Below are 17,212 nucleotides of genomic sequence, written 5' to 3'. Positions count from 1 at the left end.
ATTTTAGCTAGGCAATGCTGATATTTAATGTGGGCTGGTTAAATTCACCCAGATATGTCAGACCTCACAGATAGTTAGCCTAAAGTTATCTGGATAACCTTATGTGCATAACCTTAGCTGGTTATATTCAGTGGTCAAATTTCTTTGGTGTGGTCTGGATATCATTCAGACAATGTCCCGCTGAACACTGACATCTTCATATTTTTTCAGCGCAACATTTGTAGTGTCATCATGAAGACAGTTCCTTTTCCCAGTCAGTAAAGTAGATATTAGTCTAGGATCCATAACGAACAACCACAATTAATTGAAATATCTACTTTGGTTTTGATGGTTTGTAGAAAAGGCTTGTGTTGGGTTGGCTAGTTGTAGAAAAGGAAGACAAAGCACAAAACAGAACAAAAACTCTATCCCCCTCTTTTACAAAACTGCAATAGCAGTTTCTGGCACTCACGCTGAATGGCCCTCGCTGCTCCCGATGCATGTATATCCACCTTTTATTGTAGAAGAGGAAGGCCATGATTTTTTTAAAAGACTATGGAGGAAATTCTAGAAAATTGACAGGTGTATATGTACAGGGATTAGGTGCCATAAGCACCTAACTGCAAAGAGGGTTTACATATGGGTGAAGCAGGGTTAGACCAACAACAAAAGTGAGGTAATAGCAATATCACATTTATCAATAAAACTTTAAGGGCTCTAGGGCTAGGGCCTTAATGCGCGGAATAGCGCACGCTAAATTGCTGCACACGCTAGCCGCTACCGCCTTCTTTGGAGCAGGTGGTAGATTTCCGGCTAGCGCGCGTTAATCCGGTGCGTGCGTTAAAACTGGCTTCAAACATCTATTTAAAGGAGGAAAAAAGACCTCAGACTCCCTTCAAACTCTTTCAAAATTGGCAATATATCTTTAATCATCAGTCTTACAACAAAAAAACCCCCCACCTTTTAACAATAATCGTCATAAATATGGTATAACATTAACCCCCTCTTTTACACAGGTGCGCTATTTTTTTTAGCACACGCTAAACACTAACGCGTGCATGTTATCTTATGGACGCATTAGCGGTTAGCACACACGCTAAAATGCTTAGCGCACCTTTGTAAAAGAGGGCCTTAATGTTCGAAAACAGCTTGACTTATCTCAGGACCTTTTGAGATAAGTCAAGTTGTTTTCAAACATTTACACACCCCTCCTTTTACAAAACCTAGTGTGTTTTTTAGCACCGGCCGAGGCAGTAACAGCTCCGATGCTCATAGAATTGCTATGAGCGTTGGACCTGTTATTGTTACGGGCGGTGCTAAAAAATTGCCCTACGGTTTTGTAAAAGGGGGGGTTAATATTATTTCAATTCCTTGTGATAGTTTTCTCAAACTCTGCAGCATTCACAACAACACTTCCTCAAAATAATGCTGAATTTTCTATAAAATATTTATTTCATATATAAATATTAACTTATAAATAAAACATTTTCGGGGGGGCGCTAGTGAGCGCGTTTCATGGCGGTCGTGTAGCGACGCAGCTCCCGCGGAATCGCTGAAAAAAATCGACCCCCTCTGCTGTAAACGCGGACTACAATAAATAAAAACTGTGCGGGCAGAAACACAAACAAGCATGACTTCCACTAAATCGGGTAAGAGAAGAAACACCGACCCGGTTTCACCGCAGAAGGCGTCCACATCCAAGCCCGACGAGGCCTCATCCCAGACCATCCTCGAAGAACTGCGAGCCATGCGGGCGGAAGTAAAAGCGGACAATGAGGAAATCAAAGAAGAAATCGCCGCTTTTAAAAGAGATCTGGAGGCACTAAAAATAAAAACACAGGCAACAGATAACAGGATGACTGTTGCTGAAAACAATATTAAAGATCTACTTCGTCAATCAAAACGCATAGCGCAATTAGAATTGCAGCTGGAAGATTTCAGTAATCGCTCGAGGAGGAACAACTTCAGAATCCTTGGGATCCCAGAATCTCGTGAAGGGCGTAACATGCCAGAATTCCTCCTTGCCACGCTACCTAAAATACTTGATCTGAACTTTGATTTACCACTCGAAATTGATAGAGCGCACAGAGTTCCATCCAATGCGCTGCCCAATCAATCCGGGCAATACCCGCGGCCTACTGTAGTGCGTCTCCTAAGATATCCTCAAGTAATGGCGATTATGCAACAAGCACGTGCTAAAGCGCCAGTCAAATTCGAGGGCAGCACCCTCCTATTTGTACCAGATCTGGGGAAACAAACAGCTAAACTCAGAAAACAACTACTGGAATATCGTCCCAAATTAAAGCAACTGGGAGCACGCTTTGGCATGATGTATCCGGCCCGCCTACGGGTAACGTATAATAACAACACAAAAGATTTTACCAATCCAATTGAACTGGCTGAATATCTTGAAACTCTAAGTCCGAGTACAATTGATTGTACCTGAATGATTATGCCTGCTTTTATGCATGATTCTATACTTGAATAGTACCTGTTTTACCCCTGGGTACACTACTGTGTTTCATATTGTTCTCTATGTTTAAATCAATGGTTCTAATTCTGCCTGACACCTGCAGAGGTTTATATTGAATGTTTTTACATGGTTCTGCTGGATGGCAATGCTATAGGTTGCCATTAGCCTCACTGACCCGAGGTTACTGTTTTTCTCCACAAGGTTACATAGCTTATTTTCTTTTTAGTTTCTCTCTCCTGATGACTGCTTGGCTTTCTCCTTCCCTATTTTTAGGTTGTGAAATATTACTGGACGCTGCTATATATACTTGTGATATTCCTATGCATATTATACTTTTTACTGTACAATGCCCTTTACTTGTGCCACTTTGAATGTTAAAGGTCTGAATAATCCTATCAAATCTAAAAAAATTATAAATTATATATCCTCCCTATCTGCTGATGTAATATTTCTCCAAGAAACTCACTTAGATGCCACTTCTTCTGCTAAACTGACCCTCTCAGGTGCGTACCCCCCTATATTCTCCCCGGCTATAGACAAAAAGAATGGGGTACTTACATTCGTTAAAAACCTCACTTATATAAAAGTTCTATCACAGACCACTGACAATCAAGGCAGATGGGTATCCACAAAATTAAATATAAATAACCAAGAATACTTTTTCTTAAATATCTATGGCCCAAACACAGATGATAGCTCCTTCTTCGCCTCAATAGCAGAACTACTTAATAGTTACCAAACTATTCCCTATATTATAGGCGGTGACTTTAATATGATTGTTGACCCCACCAAAGATAGAAAATCCATATATAAACATAAACAATCAAAATCGTGGCTACTTCTGCAGGATATATTGGCACAATTCCATTTAACTGACCCATGGCGCTTAACACATATGGAGGACAGAGACTACACATTCTTCTCTGCTCCCCATTCCTCTTACTCGAGGATTGACTATTTTCTAATACCCCCATCTGTAGTCAAATCCATTCTGCACACTGACATTAAATCGATTTGTGTATCAGACCATGCTGCTGTCATTCTTACTTTAGACAATGTACTTCCCCCATCCCCACACAGAGCTTGGAGATTGAATACTTCTCTGCTACAAGATAAGAATTTCTGTGAGAATATTTCAACCGCAATTCAAGACTATTTTTCACTGAACTCATCCCAAGACTGTAATTGGATTTCCATTTGGGATGCTTTCAAAGCATATATTAGAGGAGTTATAATCTCATACACTGCTTACTTGAATAAGAAATCCAAACAAGAAATTGTTAAGTATGAATCTGAATTGAAAAGTCTAGAAACACTTCATCAAACTAATCCTAGTGATATACACACTTTAAAAAAATTACAACATACTAAATTTCAATATAATACATGTCTTAGCAAAATAGCAGCATCACAAGTTTTTATGAGCACAGCCAAATATTATTCGGATGGAAATAAATGTGGCCAATTACTTGCTTCTTACCTGAAAGGAAAGCGCAATAAGACTAACATCCCTGCTATATCCACTAATGATGACTCTCTAGTCACTGATTCTACTGAAATTCTTACACACTTTCATGAATATTACTCAGTTTTATATACATCTGAACTCCAACAAGAATGCACTTCTATCCCTTTTCTTAAAGATCTTGAGCACAATACACTGTCCGCATCAGACAATATAGGTTTAGAATCTGATATTACTATTGAAGAAATTAGTGAGGCACTAAACCACATGTCTGCTAAAAAAGCACCTGGCCCCGATGGACTACCATCTGAATTTTTTCAGGTATTTAAAAAGTGGCTTTCTCCGTACTTATTGGAATTCTTCCAATATTTACTTACCTCTAGAGATATAAGAGGATCTTTCACAGAAGCGACAACTATAGTACTCCCCAAACCAAATAAAGACCCTCTTAAAGTACACAATTACAGGCCGCTATCTTTAATAAATTCGGATGCCAAGATATACGCCAAAATATTGGCTAACAGATTACAAAATGTCTTACCCAATTTAATAAATTCTGATCAAACTGGATTTATGACTAATAGATTTTCCAGTGACAATACAAGAACTTTTACTCATGTGATATCCCTTGCTAATTCTCTAGAGTACCCCTTAGTTGCTGTAGGTCTGGATGCAGAAAAAGCATTTGACCGTGTTGAATGGTCATATCTTTTTCAGGTTATGTTATGGTTTGGCATGTCACCTAAATTTATTGATATGGTAAAGATATTGTATACAGCACCAACTAATAGGATATATGCTAATCAATATTTCTCTTCACCCTTCAAACCTAGCAGGGGAACAAGACAAGGTTGTCCGTTATCCCCACTGCTCTTTAACATAGCCCTAGAACCTCTATTGATTGCAATCCTCACCTCACATACATGGCTTCACCTATGGAGGAGTTAACATCAAGCTTTCAGCATATGCGGACGACATCCTACTATACATCACACCAGAGTCTATCTCTCCTCTGCTTCAAGTGCTGTCTTCTTACTCCACTCACTCAGGATACAAGCTAAATTTATCCAAATCGGAAGTACTACCATTGAACTGCCCTGAGGTAGGCCGCTCTATTACTGACCTTGGATTACTTTGGGCGCCTAACAAATTGAAATACCTTGGACTATATTTCACGTGTGATTTAGAAACAACATTAGACCTTAATGCTACTCATCTTCTTGACTCAGTCCGTCTCCTAACCTCTAAATGGTCACCGCTCAACATGTCGTGGTGGGGTAGATTGGACACAATTAAAATGATGATTTCTCCTGTTATAAATTACACCTTAAGTATGATGCCTGTTCTGATGAAAACGGCTTTCTATCAAAAGATTGACAAAATTCTTACAGCTTTCCTATGGAATAATAAACCACCGCGAATAAGTCTAAACAAACTTAGGAACGCTAAGGAGGAAGGAGGAGTCAACTTTCCCAATTTCAAAAACTATCATCTTGCCTTCTTACTTCGGCAAGGCTCCCGTTGGATTTGCACTAATTCTGATACTCTTGAACCCCTTTGGCTGCAACTGGAACTATCAATAGCAAATACCGTAGCTTTGGAAGACTTGCCTTTTCTTGGTCACGTTAATCTTTTGTCAACTCATCCCATCATTGCTTCCACATGTACTGCTCTTCGACATATAGATGGTATGCTGACTCCGAGATGGCACGAAACCACACACCTTCCACTATGGAGTAATCAAAAAGTTTGTATTCAAAATGCCCCGATCCATAATCCATTGTGGAAAACCAAAGGAATAACTCGACTGGGTCATCTTTATTCAAATTCACAATGGATACCATTCCAACAAATTGCTGACTCACATCAGATCCCGACATCGCATTTCTTTAAATGGATACAATTGAAGTCGGTAGTTAAAGCACACTTCAAACAACAACCAATAATTGAACAGGCTCCTCAACTCCTAATCCTATGTGATCTACTTTCCCATAACAGGCATGAATCCTCACAATGGTACAAAATCATGAGGAAGCATGATACTTTTTCTCTCACTACACTCTATTCCTTATGGAGTAGAGACACAGGTCTGGAACTGGAAATACCTGAATGGAATATGGTTTGGAAAACATCTCACTCTGCACTAGCTTCCTCAGCAATATCTCAATCTCTTTTCTTCCTTCTTCACAAAGCATTTTGGACCCCAATAAAACTGGCCAAGATTGCACACCAGACGGACTCGATGAATGGCAAATGCTGGTCCTGTCATGCCTCTCCTGGGACTCTGGAACATATGATCTTTCGGTGCACCATTATTCAACATTTTTGGTCTCAAATTTGGCTAACTATCAGTGCTATACTACACATATCGGAGCCTATTACATTGGCTATCGTTATGTATGGCCCTTATGGACTTAAGACTCCTTTAATTGAACCCCAAGCCAAATTACTAAAAGCTCTACTAGCTATTACCATCAAACAAATTCTGGCTAATTGGAAAAATTCGCCAGCACTATCATACTCGGCGTGGTGGAATCAGATATGCCTTACTGCTAAATTTGAACTGGCTGCTGCTGAACGCAGAGGATCACTGTATAAAACTCAAAATACATGGCAACCACTACTGGACTATTGTTCTGATTGACGTGATGATGCTCCATATAGGATATATATCCTTTGTCTCAAATCTATGTTTTCTTACCAAGCAGTCATTCTTTCTCTCTTTCTTCTCTTTCTCTTTTCTCTCTCTTTACTATTGATTTAGTATTTGTGTTATTTTCCTTTCATATTACTCCTCTCAGTTGTAATGCAATGTCTGAACTCAGAATTTATATATTCAATAGCTCATGTCTAGATGCATTACCTTATGTAAGCCTGATCTTATTGTTACTATTTTGATTGTCATTTATTGATATATAATAAAAATTATTTGAACTTTATAAATAAAACATTTTCAAAACCTTGTGTATTACATGATGTGTTTTTTTGTACAATGTGCTCAATACTCCTCCACCCAGGTCATAAGCTAAATGCAAGGACCACGAATTGAACTGAAGGGAACCATCATCGCATACTTGTGTTACCTTCCCACCTCAATGGCAGTTCTGAGCTACTGTTTAAAGTGACTGATCTTTCTAATGTGGATGCATAAACAGAACTCAAGAAGTTTGATTACTTATCGAGAACACACTTCTCCGGCAGTAAGGTATGCAGTCCAAGTCAGGTCCTACCCTGTACAATTGTTTCCCCAAAAGTGCAGAATAATGCTTTAAAAATCCAAGTTTTGTGCCTACTATGATCTTAATCCAAGTCCGTTAATATTATGCCATATTTATGACAATTATTAAAAGGAGTTTTTTTTCTACGACTAATGATAAAAGATATATTGCCAATTTTGAAAGAGTTTGAAGAGAGTCCGAGGTCTTTTTTCCTCCTTTAAATAGATGTTAGAAGCCAGTATATACCGTATTTTCTCACATATAACGCGTGCGTTATACGTGGTTTTTACGTACCGTGCATATCCTTGCACGTTATATGCGTGAGCGCGTTGTACAAATTTTTTTTTACATAGTTCCCCCCCGACATCCGATTCACACCCCCCCCCCCGCAGGACCACTCGCACGCCGCACCCCCACCCCGAAGGACCGCTCGCACGCACTCCCACCCGCAGCCGCACCCCCACCCTGAAGGACCGCTCGCACCCCCACAGCCTCCCGACCCCCCCATCATGTAGAAGCTCCTACCGGTGTCCTGCTGCTTCCTCTTGGCGGCCCCGACACCCAACACGATCGGGGCAAGAGGGAGCTCAAGCCGTCTTGCCCCCCTGACTCCCCGACACGATCGGGGCAAAAGGGAGCCCAAGCCCTCTTGCCCCGCCGACTCCCCAACTCCCCGACAATATCGGGCCAGGAGGGAGCCCAAGTCCTCCTGGCCCTTGCGACCCCCCCCTAGTTGTTCGGGCCAGGAGGGAGCCCAAACTCTCCTGGCCACGGCGACCCCCTACCCACACCCCGCACTACATTACGGGCAGGAGGGATCCCAGGCTCTCCTGCCCTCGACGCAAACCCCCCTCCCCCCAACGACCGCCCACCCAAGAACCTCCGACCGCCCCCCCAGCCGACCCACGACCCCCCTGGCCGACCCCCACGACACCCCCACCCCCCTTCCCCGTACCTTTGTGTAGTTGGCCGGACAGACGGGAGTCAAACTCGCCTGTCCGGCAGGCAGCCAATGACGGAATGAGGCCGGATTGGCCCATCTGTCCCAAAGCTCCGCCTACTGGTGGGGCCTAAGGCGCCTGGGCCAATGAGAATAGGCCCGGGAGACTTAGGTCCCACCTGGGGGCGGGGCCTGAGGCACATGGGCCCAACCCGACCATGTGCCCAAGGCCCCGCCCCCAGGAGGGACCTAAGGCTCCCGGGCATATTCTGATTGGTCCAGGCACCTTAAGCCCCACCAGTAGGCGGAGCTTTGGGACAGATGAGCCAATCCGGCCTCATTCCGTCGTTGGCTGCCTGCCGGACAGGCGGGTTTGGCTCCCGTCTGACCGGCCAACTACAAAAAGGTACGGGGAAGGGGAGTGGGGGTGTCGTGGGGGTCGGCCAGGGGGGTCGCGGGTCGGCTGGGGGGGCAGTCGGAGGTTCTTGGGGGGGCGGTCGTTGGGGGGAGGGGGGTTTGCATCGAGGGCAGGAGGGCCTGGGATCCCTCCTGCCCGTAATGTAGTGCGGGGTGGGGGTAGGGGGTCGCCGTGGCCAGGAGGGTTTGGGCTCCCTCCTGGCCCGATATTGTCGTGGAGTTGGGGAGTCGGTGGGGCAAGAGGGCTTGGGCTCCCTTTTGCCCCGATCGTGTCGGGGAGTCGGGGGGGCAAGAGGGCTTGAGCTCCTTCTTGCCCCGATCGTGTCGGGGGTGCCGCAGTTGGCTGGGGCAAGAGGGCTTGAGCTCCCTCTTGCCCCGATCGTGTCGGGGGTGCCGTGGTTGGCTGGGGCAAGAGGGCTTGAGCTCCCTCTTTCCCCGATTGTGTCGGGGAGTCGGGACCGCCAAGAGGAAGCAGCAGGACATCGGTAGGAGCTTCTACATGATGGGGGGGGGGTCGGGAAGCTGTGGGGGTGCGAGCGGTCCTTCAGGGTGGGGGTGCGGGTGCGGTTGGGAGTGCGTGCGAGCGGTCCCTTGGGGTGGGGGTGCAGGTGCGTGCAAGCGGTCCTTCGGGGTGGGGATGTGAGCGGTACTGCGGGGGGGGGAGTGAATCGGACGTGGGGGTGGCATCAGGCTTTCAGGGTGGGGACAGGACTTCAAGGGGGAGAGGAGAGTCGGGGCGGGCGAAAGGAGAGTCGGGGCGGCCAGAGGAGAGTGGGGCGGGCGAAAGGAGAGTCGGGCAGCATGCGCGGTATACGGGTGTGCGCGGTATATAAAAATTTCTGTACATAAATTTGTGTTTGTCGCGTGCTATACCCGTGTGCGCGTTTTACACGGGGTGCGCGTTATCTACGTGAAAATACGGTAATATGAGTTTTATTGATAACTTTGATATTGCTATTACTTCACTTTTGCTGTTGGTTTTCTCACTGAATTTTGTGGGAGGCTTTTTCATCATCTTTTCTTTTTGAAGCAAGATTAGGCCATGTTTGCCTAACTACATGTGCCTCTTGTGCACCCAGGCATGTCAATTTACGTCTTCCATTAACATGGCATAAAAGGGTATGCTTATACATTGTTACACCAGTGTTGACCTTATGCTAGTATTCCATAACGGAATCATGGTGCCAAGAACCATTATAGAATCAGGACACAACTTTGGGGTGCCTAGAGCGAGGTGCTGATTTATAGAATTGTCCTTTATAATAGCGCTCACAGATACATAAGTGCTCATTTAAAAATGAGCTTCTATATTTCAGTTTCATATAGAACACACTGTTTTAATCTGATTTTGAATGGTAGCATTTGTCCTTTGTTTCTAAAACCAATTTTAGGACACTTGGCATTTTGACCACAGCTATTTCCATTCCCCATTAATAGCCAAAGTCAATCACTTTTCATTTCTGCTTCACCTCACAATCTTAGCTAGTAATACTTCTTATGTGTGACTCTGCTTCATTTTAAAGCGTATAGAACTTTTTTTTCCAAGGAAAAGCAAAATTAACGGAAGAGAGTTTATCTTTAATTCAGATGCTTTTTCAATGATTATGTTGCACTTGTGGGTTTGTTTGTTTTTACATACTACTCATTTTTTGCAAAATGATTGTTTTGCCAAAAATAAAAAAAAAGAATTCTATTAGGTGAAACGTTGAATTGTATTTTAAAACTAGAAATCAGTTTCCCTTGACATATCACTTCATTAGAGAAATATGATGAGAGAAGAGGGCCATCAATAATTTAAAAAGTCTAGTTATAATAAATGTTTTAGTGCAACTGAGAATAATCTTAGGGCTCCTTTTACTAAGCTACGATAGCGGTTTAAGCATGCGCTTAGCGTGCGCTGAATTGCCACGCGCGCTAGACCCTAACGCCAGCATTGTGGGGATGAAGATGCACGACAAAGGAGCTCCTTTGTGTGAACTGAGTAAGGATAGAGTAAGAACTCTGTTGAGACTTGCATCGAGTATGATACGAGTTGACAGTCTGTGTAAAATTAAGTTGGGTTCTGATATTTATGTGTCTGATTGCTGATGTTTGTTTTAGGTATGTAGGGTAATTATTACTCAGTGAATGTGATTCTGATGATTTATGCACAGGGTTGATAAGGAGGACTTCCACTTCCTTATGTATAGGAGGAAAGATGCATCTATATTAATTTTTGTCCCCATAATGACTAAGGATCAGGTTTGTAAAAGTAGCAACAATTAATTATTGATATTGATAGTGAACAATGGTCAGTCTCTTTTTATAGGCAAAAATACAAAAAAAAATTGTGAGGTGGTCTTTGTTATAGGCCACTGATTATATTGCTTTGAGATTATTGTCAATTTTTCTGAGATATCTGTTGCAACTAGACCTATCACTTATATAACAGTTCTTTCTTAACATATTTTTTTGTTTTCAGTTGGGTTGATATTGTTTGAATGAGTTTTTGGTTCCCTCTACTTTAGGTCTTGTTTAGGTACTTTTTATTGTAGAAATAGAAAATGAAATATTTTTCTTTTTAAGTTAGTTGAAATTATTTTTTTCTATTTGTTGTAGGCCTGGACTTCCACTAGGCCATGTAGGCACTTGTCTAAGGGGACTGGGCTGAAGAAGTGGGGTAAACTTTTACCCTCCATTTTTAAAAGCAAAGTGCTGGCAGAATTATAATTATACTGTAAAATACAATTGCTGTTGGACTTCCTCTGTGTTTTTTAAAAAAGAAAATTGCAGAGGTACTAATCATTTTACAGTTGAACCTCGCAATGCACCTTTGCCCAATTTATGTATCATCGGGTTAGGGGTAATGGCGTGTCATCCTTCAAACACTGATCAGGTATGCCACAGAAAATAGTCGCCATAATCTGATGTAAAGTTCTGACCAGCACTCTACTTCAGCACTTTACTTCAAAAAGAGATACCAGCAGTGGAGCTAATTTCTAACCATATGTTAGTTGCACGACTATCTCCATCCTAGATCCTGCATGAATACCAGTGTGGGAATTAAGAGGCAACATGTAGAGTAAGGACGTCTGGGTTCTGTTTGGGAAGTATACAAATTGTATGCAACGTCCCTTCCTCTTCCCACCCTGAGCCGCCTCCTTTTTGCCCTTTTCGTATTCCAGCAAGAATAGGGCTACATTCTATAAATGGTACCTGCACTGTAGGCACTACTTGGCACGGTTGTCAGTCAGCTGCTAGGCTCCACTTATAGAATCTACACCTAGTGGCACTTAGGCATGCTGAGGCATCACTAGGCGTTCTAGAGGTAGGCACTGGTATAATTAGGCCAGGTTTTACTTGGCGTAATTTACCAGCATCTAACTCAGATACCTAAGTCAACCACCCCTATTCTCTGCCCCTTACTTTTCAGGTAGGTGTTATTAGGTGTTTGGTGGGGGGGCTCCATTTAGGCATCACAAGACAGCCTAAGGCAAGGCATCCTAAGAGTTTAGTGCCAAAATTTTAATTGGCTAATTTTTTGTTTTATTGGCTGAAAACTGACATGGTCAATTACCATACCAATTAAAAATAATTGAGCATGGATTCTGAAGATAGACATCGCTGGCGTTCAAGAGGTAGGAGCTGGTATAATTAGGCCAGGTTTTACTTAGCCTAATTTACCGGCGTCTAACTCAGACACCTAAGTCAACCACACTTATTCTCTGCCCCTAACCACACTTACTTTTCAGGTAGGTGTCATTAGGTGTCAGAGGTGCCAACGTTTAGGCATCGCAAGGCATCCTAAGAGTTGACGCCAAAATCTTAATTGGTTATTCTTTTTTCTTTTTTTGATTGGCTGAAAACTGGCATGGTCAATTACCAGACCAATTAAAAAAAAAAAAAATGAGCATGGATTCTGAAGATAGACATTGCTAGGTGTCCTTGATTAAGACACCTAGTGATACCTAATTTAGATGCCCTGTACAGAATCTGACCCTAAGTGCTGTTTTTCTCATTTAAATCAGCAGCAGTACTGCTACATCACAGAACAAGAGCACAGTGGTGAGAATGGAGAAATTTGCTCCCAAGGCTGAGAAGGACTAGTAAGTGAAGAAGGCTTTCAGTACCCAGAAGATTCCAAAACTAGATTGATTTCTAGAAGCTGAAATCATGGATTACCAATACGCTCCCTAAATCCACCTAATACATTTTAATGGATATTTCTTCCAGGAACTTGTCCAAGCCTCTTTTAAACCCAGTATATTGATAGTCTTGAACACATTCCTCAGCAATTTGCTGTAGATGCGTATTGCTCTTATATTGTTCATGTATTTTAAAATAACTCAAAAACAAAAAGGAATGGAGGAACAATAATTCAAACACCACACAACATCTATTTGCTGCATAGGCGTGATATTGAAAATCCAAATTTAATGGAGGAAAAAGCCGCAGGCTTGAAGAGAGCAAAGAAATCAGCTCATCACTGGTTTAAAAAACCTCCAGAATGCTGTAAGAAAATGTATCGAGGGTAATACAGCTAGGGGAGCACCCTACTACAGACCCCCTACTACAGGTGAGTTTATCTGAGATCATATAGGCTTGGTCTTTTCATTGAGCTGGGTTTGTGAAGAGGAAGATTTTCATGGCCTTCCTAAAGTTCCATAGATCGTCCAGCTCTCTGATGGATGGGGGGATGAGGTTCCATAGTTTGGGCATGCCTGTGGGCTAATTCTGTTTTGAGGGTGCATCCAGGGGATAGGAACAATCATCTATCTTTCTGAGATCTTAGTAGTTGGCTTGGGTTATAGATTGGTAGCTTGGGAATCATATAGCCTGGTACCAATTTCTTGAAAGTTTTGAATGCCAGGACTAGGGCTGTGAAGATACAGCGCTTCTTCATAGGCAGCCAATGAACTAATGCTAGCGCTGGGATGATGTGGTCATGGATGCTCAAGTTTTTTTTAATAAGTGGACTGCAGCATTTTGGACACATTGTAGGCAAGATAGGTTTTTGGCAGATGGGCCTATTAGTAGTGCATTACAGTAATCCATACAGGACAGCACAAAAGCGTATAGTAACTGAGCAAATTCAGGTTCTGAGAAGTATGTTAGGATGCTCCTCAGCTGGCGGAGGTTGTAAAAGGAGGCTGACACTATTTGGGAAATGTGGTCTGTAAGAGATAGATTTGAGTTCAGTAGGCTACGGATGCTATCTTTAGCTGTGAGGGTATTATATCTCCAAGAAAGGTGAGGATGAGGGCACTTGCAAATTTTCTTTATGAACCCAGAGGAGCTCTGTTTTTGATGCATTTATCTATAGTTTGTTTATGGTCATCCAATCTTTTATTTCAGATAAACAGCATTGTAGTTTCTTGATTTGCTCAGTGCGATTTGGGCCCAGGTGGAGGTAGAGTTGGATATCGTCGGTGAATGAATGGATTTGGATGTGGTGTTTTTCTGCAATGTCAATTACTGGTCTATGTTGAAAAGTAGCAGAGATAGTAAGGTCCCCTGTGGCACTCCATAGTTAAGTGGTTTTGGTTGAGATGTAGTCTGGCCTAGTAGTACTCTCTGAGATCTTTCACTTAGGAAGGAGGAGACTCACCTTAGTGCAGCATCACGGGTTCTAATATGCTTCTGCCTGGACAAGAGAAGGTAATGGTCTATGGTGTCAAACGCAGCGCTTAGGTCCAGAAGAATCAGTAATACGTCCCCTTTATCATGAAATTTCCAGCAGTCATCTATGATGTCTAATATGACTGTTTCTGTGCTGTGATATTTCCTAAAACCTGATTGGTGGTAGAGAGGGAGTCATTTTTTTCTATGAAATCCCGTAGTTGTACAAGTACTGTCTTTTCCAGGATTTTGGACATGAACAGGAGATTTGGTCTGAACTATCTCTGCAGCATTAATGTACAGGAGTTGAGCCATTTTCAAATAATAGGGCATAGGATGAAGATATGAAGTTTATATTCATAGCTCAAGAGTAATGCTTACTAAAGGGGTGAACAGTCCGCCCCAAGTGCTCCCGGGGTCGACATCATGTTCGGGGAACTTCGCTGCTCTGCTGGCATTGGGCTTTCCTCTCTGCCGGGTCCTGCCTTCACTGAAAGGAAGGCCCAACACTGGCAGAGCAGCGAGTTAAGGCTGCTGACAAAGAGAGAACTCACATACCTCTGGACTTCCCGGCAATGGCAATGAACAGGCTTCTTGTGGCCCTTTCCTCTGCCGCATCACTGATGATGCAGCAGAGAGAAGCTCTGGTGCTACAGACCACAAACAGCTCATTTGGCACACTTTCTAGTGGTTGGCCACTGCTGCTGCTGCCATTGGAGGCCCGAAGGAATGTCAAATCTCATGGGGGGGGGGGGGTGAGGAGGGAGGGTCAGTCGGGTCCGGAGGTGCTGCGTAGGGGGATGGGAAGGAGGATTGGAAAGCTGCTGCACATGGGGAGAAGAAAGGAGAAAGGAAGAAGCTGGAGAACAGGAAGGGAGATGCAACAAAGAGATAGAAAGGGATGAGAGAGAAAAATCCTGAATATGATGTAGGGGAGGGAGACATATATTGAGGAGAGAGGAAGAAATGTTGGACATAAGGTGGAAGGTGAGGAGAGATGGTGCGTGAGGAGAGAAAAAGAAATATTGCACATGATAATGGAGGGGAGGAAGGGAGAGATGCCGCATGGAAGAGAATAGGAAGGTTTGACCCAGGGCGCAAGGCAGGAAAAAGAGAGAGAGAGAGAGATGGTAAACAATGGGAAAGAAACAGAAGAGTTGGATATGGCAATTTAAGGGAAGGCACAGGGATGGAAGATGGATGGTGAGCATGGAAAAAGAAGAAAACATCAAATGGGCAGGAGACCCTGGTAAGCAAATTAACAGAAGACAAACAGAAACCAGAGCCTGGGACCAATATGATTTCAATAATAAAGTGACCAGACAACAAAAGGTAGAAAAAAATAACTTTATATTCTATTTTGTGATTACAATATGTCAGATTTGAAATGTGTATCCTCCCAGAGCTGGTGTTAGACAGTGAGCGTGAGCTAGGACCTAACAGAGAGAAGAAATGTCTTTTTTGTATATACCATAGCACAAGTATGGGGTAGGAGAGGTTGTAACCCTATGTAATGTTATATTGTAACACTGTGAATGTTAAACTGTAACCTGTTCTGAGCTCTTTAGGGAGGACAAATAAAATTAGGGGGATGTTAAAAAATGATTGGCCCTGGGTGTCACATACCCTAAATACGCCACTGACTACTCTACTACTTATCATTTCAATAATGCTGCTAGTATGCAATGGAGTTCAGATAAACTGTTGATCGACAAACAATGTATATTCAAAGGCCTAGTAATGACCTACATACTCTTCCATGGCATGGTACTGGCCTATATGGCCTCCAAACTTCTGCCCTGCCACCCCCACCCCTCCCGAATCGACCATTTTGCTTGCAAGAAGAAAAGCGATTATGCACTCTCTCAGGATGTGCCCTCCACCTTGAGAACACCTGAGAAAGATCTTACTCGCATTACCTACCACACCTCTGGAACAAACTACCTACCCGCATAAGATCATTAGAAGGTGACTGAACTTCAGGAAGGCAATAAAAACTCACCTCTTCCCTTGACCCTCTATGAGAGTATGCTAATCCAAATTCCCGATCCTTCTGAAAAAGTGCCCCGACCCTCCACTGTCTCGAGTCTCAAATGCTATATATACTTTGTCCTATGACTGACCATGCCATGTTTTCTCATAAAATATTCTTCCACACTCTGTCATACTGTTTGCCATCTTTGTCCTACCATATGCCATATTTACCATAGTGTGTTATGCCATATTGTTTTGCTTTGTTGCAAGTTTGTGCTGGAACCGTCGGTTCGCGATTATCTTGTAACTGCTATTCCCCTTATTGCTCTAATCACTAAGCTATTCCTCCATTCAGCAGCTTTAAAATAACCTCTTTCTGCAAAATTAACCCCTTCTTAACTGAGAATCTTCACACTTTTCTGTCTTGTGTTTCATCAACAGCTTCTGATCAATTGATATCCAACTAAACTAAACTAAACTAAACCTTAAGTTTATATACCGCATCATCTCCACGGATGTGGAGCTCGGCATGGTTTACAAGAACTTAAAATATAGGAAGAGAAGGAAAAAAAAGGTTTACATGAACTTATATATAGAAGAGAAGAGTAAGGGGAGATAGAATTACATTTTAGTGAAAAGCCAGATTTTCAGTTGCTTGCGGAATAATTGGAGGGAGCCCAGGTTCCGCAGCGGGGTAGTAAGGTCGTTCCAAAGACCTGTGATTCTGAAGAGAAGGGATTTTCCCAGTTTGCTTGCATAGCGAATACCGTATAGAGAGGGGAAGGATAGTTTATACCTTTGGGCAGGTCTGGAAGAGTCAGGACTCCATTCAGCAGCTTTAAAATAACCTCTTTCTGCAAAATTAACCCCTTCTTAACTGAGAATCTTCACACTTTTCTGTCTTGTGTTTCATCAACAGCTTCTGATCAATCGATATCCAACTCAGTGATATTCTTTTCAGCTGTTTCATGCTACATCTGTCTTGGCCTGCCTGGGCCTTTTTTCTCCTCTAGTTTCCAATTCATGGATTGCCTTGGTATATGCTGTCCATGGGAGATTTTCACTAGGGTTTTTTTATGTAGGTAAAACACTATTTACCCTTGTAAAAGGTTTTGAGGGTGACTGTATCAATTAAGTTTAGGCATAAG

The sequence above is a fragment of the Geotrypetes seraphini genome, chromosome 6 (assembly GCF_902459505.1).
Source record: "Geotrypetes seraphini chromosome 6, aGeoSer1.1, whole genome shotgun sequence".
NCBI lineage: Eukaryota > Metazoa > Chordata > Amphibia > Gymnophiona > Dermophiidae > Geotrypetes > Geotrypetes seraphini.
The sequence above is the reverse complement of the archived record's forward strand: the minus strand, read 5'-3'. Positions refer to the sequence as shown.